We start from the raw sequence: 5,819 nt of genomic DNA on the forward strand, positions 1-5,819 counted from the left end.
GGCAGCGCTGCAGGAGGGGCTGCAGCCCCGGAGCCCCGAGCAGCTCCTGCACACAGCGCCCCGAGCAGCAGCCAGCGCAGCGCCGTGCCGGGCTCCTGAGCTGCCGCGTGCCTCGGGCATGAGAGCGTGTTTTCCATTCGGAACTCTGGAACTGGATATCCTGCTAAACCTCCCGTCGCCCAATAACCACGTATGAGGCAAGTGGCTGGAACAGCAGAAGCAGCCATCAAAGGCTCTGCAAGCTATTTACACGGGGACCTGCTAGCCTAGACAATGTCCTATGCCAATGGCAGTGGGCCCGGGCTCCTCCCCACGTAAGTCAATAGGTCCATTGTCTTTACCCAGAGCAGGATAAACCTCACGCAAGGCCAACCTGGGCCTAAATTACATCTTTCGGATGCGCACTGCAGATAGCTGAACTTCTACATGAGCAGCAAAGGCACCGCTGATGGGATCCATGCTTTCAGATTGCAAGGCAGAGCTCCGGATGTACCATGAAAAACTGATGGGAAGCCTGCCCTTAAATGCACGCGTGTTTACACAGTCTGTCCGTCTGAATGTTTATTAGCACTGCGAACTTATGCACATAACCTTAAAATAACCTCTTCCTCCAGTGCCCTTTTGCAGAGGAAGATATTACACCCCTTAACTGGATACGTTGCTCTTCCAGTGCTTCCCTAAAGAATCTGTTTTGACGTGGGAATTTAAATGGAAGGAAGCACGTGTATGTAAGCCGGCACAAATTTAAAGCATAACTTCTGTTCACTAAGCTGGACTAATTCTGTTTCCTTCTTCCTTCTTGGTCATCTTTGAAGCACTTTCCTTTACAATCATTAGCTTGTGCTTCCGCCTGAATATCACCTCTCTTCTAAAAGAAAGATTTGCAGACAGACAAATCTTACACCAGTATGGCCCACCGTCTCTCGGTGCAGGAATTCTGTGCTTCAGATGATCACAGAAAAGATAAAAGCTCATCCCTCCATCGGGCCAAGATGAATGGAGTCTCCTTGCACACCCTTATGTGAACCTACCTGAAGACTAATGCGCTTTGTGTGAGCATCTATCTCAACTGATCTTTAAAAGGATTAATCTCCTGTTGCCAGTATATAGTGGTTCTCAGCGAGGTGGAAGGAATTGCCTGCTACATTCCCTGTGGCAAAATGAGAGATTCTGTGGTCAGCAAAATCATGAAGGTACACTTGAGAGCAGCTATTTTTCCTTAACTGTTCTTATCACCATAACACAGGTGGTACTTAAACACAAGGGATGAAAACAGTCTGTTTGCCAAGTCAGATCAATGAAAACATACTTTCTTTGTTCTAATTGCCACTTTCAGTAAAAAATACTGTAATTACTGTAGCACCTCTACAAATTCTGAAAGACAGCAGGACTAGAAAGAAGCAGTGCTGTTTCACTGAGCAGAACACCTCCAGTGAGCCCAACTACAGAAAAAGCAGGAGCCAGGAATATATGGAATGTTGTTTTTTAAGGATGATCCTGAGAATAAATTATGTTTCTTTTACACACCTCTTTCTAAATACATATTTTTGAATTCAAATAAAAATGTTATTGTATTTGAGGTTTTAATCAGATAATTAGTGACAGCAAATTATAACTGCTGAGCCCATTTTGATCTGTTTTGCCGACAGTGTAAAATAAGTACGTAAAACTCAATCAAGCGGTTGTAAGTCCTCTCCTCAAATCCTAATCATGAGTTGCTACATCCAGATAAAACCAGAACAGAACAAGACTTTTTCTCTGCCGTGAGCTGAGAAAGATGCAGAGCAGAGTCCCCACAAACTCCAGAGGAGATAAATTAAGTGCGTGCACGACAGCTAGAAGTTGGAGGCTCTTAATCTTTGTTAGACTTGATGGTTAGCCCCACCTGCGCTCGTATCCAGGACAGAGTAACTGCCTACACACGTGCACATGTCTGCTGCCAGTCACAGTGCGAGTCCTGGCCTGGAAGCCATGCCCCTGCTACAAAGCAGAAGGGAAACGTAGCGTGAAGCAGGGGGTCTATTGGATGCTCTCGCACCACTAGGTGTGGTTCACGTGTCTCTCCTCTCACCTGGCCTTTTCCTGAGTGGTGCCCACCATCTTCCCCAGCACGATAAGCCTGTCACCCTGAGTAAGCACACATGAACCCACGCAGCAGGGCTGCTTCTGCAGCCTAACAAGAGCTGGAGCCTGCAGCTGCATGCAGAGCACACGCAAGGGAGGAAGCCTGAGAAAGGCAACCTGCACGTAGACACTGATCTTCAGCCAGTCTGACAGCTGAGCACCAAACAGCAAAGGCCGCTACACAGGGATGCACCAGAGAAGCAGCCAAAATCAACCTCAACGCTTCGGATGCCCAATGATGGCATAAATTAAGAAGCATTGCAGGGAGAGCTCCTAATGATATGCAGGACAGCAGGCAGAGAGCAAAGTACCTTGTCTGTCATCTTGGCAAGCACACCAGTGAGCTATATCCACTCAAGAAGTGTTGCTATGGACTGGACCAGTCAGCATCTTGCTGGAAGGATGAGTCCTAATTGGTGCCTCTGGCTGTTCTAGGAGATGTATTTGTGGTTAGGAGGCACTACACATTTGATCACTTCATGTATCTGCTGCACCAGTCATTCTAAACCTACTTTCATTATTCTTTCATCATGGGAAGGAGTCCTTCATTATTTCACCTTTGTTCATCTCTCAGTATAAGAGATGCCTGGTCAAACACCATTCTTCTTGTATAAAACATCTACTTATAGCTATCATAGCCAAACAACACCTTTGTTAACTTCTAGCACTGAATAGAATCCGTATGTTCTCCTTTTGTCCTCTGCAGAGGTTGAGCTGTCTGAGATGCTTGCTATGGGATCCTGCACACCACAATTTACATTGCCACTGAGACATAAAGAAGCATCGTATGCCCTGGCCTGCTCCTACGTGAGAACATGATTTGGGGTATGATCAGTCACCTGAATGAAAATCCCCCAAGCCCCAGTGTGAACTGCAGATACACCAGATGGGATGCAGCAAAGACAGGGTAAACGTAATTTCTAGTTCTGAACTATGATCTTGTCTTACCAGGAAACCCAGGCTCCCAAAATAACAGTGCAAACTAGGAGTGGATACATAGCAAAAACCACTGCAGAGCATAAACAGTAAAATAGAACAGAAAGGATCCACATCTCCCCTCTCTGCTCACAGCCACGTGGGAGGCAAAAGCAAATAGAGCTTGGCAAGAGCACGGCTGGGGTGAGCAGCGCAAGGCAGATCAGCTTTCATGCAGTCGTCTTTCCACTTGATCGTGAACTTCAGCCCTGGCTGGGCTCTACATTCTGGGACCCTCCAGCAGTTAGGAGTAGGACAATACGAAGTCCACAGTTCCACGTTCCTCTGGCATGGTGTGCTGAGCAAGCTGTATAAGCCTAACTGCAAGTCAGCGCTCCACCAATTCTAAGTTTTCTTTCATCCTATTAGTTCCTTTCTCCTCAAAAATTAGATAAGTAGTTTTTCTTCTGCTCAAGCATCAACATTCAGATGGTATTAAGGAACAGCAAAACATGAGATAGTGAAGAGCTGCTCTGTGTTACAGTCAGCCAGAGCTGACTCATTTTTGAATGTTTATTTGCAGTGATTGAAACAGTTGCCTTTGAGATCTCCAGTGATTCCCTCTTCCACTCTCTTCTCCTCATAACCGCAAATGGAAGTAATTTCTAAGAAAAGGCTATTAGATTATCAGTAAAATGCTATCCTTTGTCAAACTTTCACTGTGGGGTTCGAGGCATATTGAAGGATAATATGAGAGTACAGTGGCTCTTGGGCCCTGTGAAGCAGACAGTTCTGTGCTGAGCAGTGAGGAGAACTCCTGCAACAGCATATATGTGAGCAATGAATTTAATGTATATGCATGCAAAGTAAAATGTACAGTAAGTTATCAATCTGTTCTGTAACTTTTTTTTATAACTTATGCTCTGTAAAACTCTTCTTTCAATAGCAGAATAGCCAGAGGTCCTGCTGGTCACATCACAAATAGGGCTGGATCCACATCCCTCAGTAGTCAGAGCTGCAATGTGCTCACAGATGCACGATGCATTGAGCAGTGTGCGTTTGTGCAAATGAATATTCAATCTCAGAAAACTTCTACAAACAAGCAGGTGGACAAAAGGACTGTGTCAAACCAAGCTGACGTTTCCCATACCGCCCTCTGCACAGAAGTACCTGTCTAATTCCAAGCACAGAATTCAACAAAAGTAAATGTCTGGGCTGAAACACTATCTACACATTTAATTCTCCTCTACAGCAACATAACACTGGCACTGAGTAAAATTTCCCCCATTTCTCCTCTCACATGTCAGTCAAGGGTTAACGAAGTCATACCAGCAGAAAAACGATAAACACAAAGAGCAATGAGGTCCCTTATTTCTACTTAGGACACCAACTGAACACCTGCAGCTGCACTTTCGAAATAAATTTATTTCAGGGAATTACAGTAGCACTTCGTACGTACTGGTCACAGAATTATAAATCTTGGGTGAACCTCGATTCCTTGTTTATACATACGTGAAAATATTCTGGCAATTGTAACCTGTGGGCAAGAAACTGGGATCTCATTTCTGGAGATCCTCTGTGGTTTTCAGATCTGGTACAAATTAATCACCTTTTCCATTAGCTTCCTTCCCAGCTTGTCAATTCAGTAAACAAAACATCTCCAGCTAGGGAGGCCCAAATGTGCTTTTTTTTGACAGCCGTTTTCATTTTAATGCACACACAGTGAACACTTTATCACTCTACAAAGTAAGAAACTAGCCGGTGAAAATTATGAAAGCTTACACTGTGAAAAAGAAGTGAATCTGTCCTTTAATTCACATTGCAAGGAACAGTTCCTTGTAGTGACACCTCACCAGAAAGTCCTACCACAGAGTCCGAGAGCCTTTCTTAGCCTCAGAGGTAACACTCTCATCTGATTCCTGTTTTCCACCAAGCTAAGCACTACATGAGGCAAAGCCTCCTGAACATCTGCAGTTGAGCTCCGGGGAAAAAAAAAATAAAAAATGAAATCTGTGAATAATTAGCAACTTAGAAATCCCTGACTAAATGTCAAGCAAAAGCAAGCACACTTCAAGAGTTCTGTTGTGCTCAGAGTATGGGACGTGTGAGAAGACGGGACTAAGGGTCACACCGTGCATGCTGCTTACCAAAGCACAGCTTTCAACGTTGGAAAGAGAAGGGATGTCATCCCAAGGCAGCAAAGATAGCTTTTCTCTGAAAAGCATTTGTTGGCGTGTAAGGGAGGGAAGTTTTCATTCGTTGAAACGAGTAACTTCCGATTCCTGCCCTCAGTTGCTTGGCATTCGGTGGTGGGACTCAGATGAAGGAGAAAGTCCTGTGAAAGACAAAGGCAGCCGCCTACTCTGCAAGCGAGCTCACGCGAGGAGACCCGCAGACCCAATTCTCCTGCCTGTAACTTGTATTTGCCCCTGTGCTAACTCCAGGACCTTTCCTTTCGGGGAGCTGTTACAGGGGGGTGTTCGCCTGTCGGGAAGCCGCAGTCCGGGTCCCTCCGCCCCGGGAGCTCCCGGAGGCTGGAGGCACCGACCCCGGTTCGCGGCGCCCGGGGGAGCCCGGGACCGTCCCGCACCGCCCTCCCCACACCCTCTCTCGCCCGACGGCTCTGTCTCGGAGCCAGCAGGAAGTTTCGCTTCAACAGCCTCGTCTCCAAACATTTTCTTTGCCATCTCAATTGTTTCAGCGCTGTTTCCCTCTAGCCTCCGCCCGCTGCCAACTCGTGCGGCACAGCGCGCCGCGGCCCGCGGGGCCGGGACAGACCG

The sequence above is a fragment of the Meleagris gallopavo genome, chromosome 10 (genome assembly GCF_000146605.3).
Source record: "Meleagris gallopavo isolate NT-WF06-2002-E0010 breed Aviagen turkey brand Nicholas breeding stock chromosome 10, Turkey_5.1, whole genome shotgun sequence".
Lineage (NCBI taxonomy): Eukaryota > Metazoa > Chordata > Aves > Galliformes > Phasianidae > Meleagris > Meleagris gallopavo.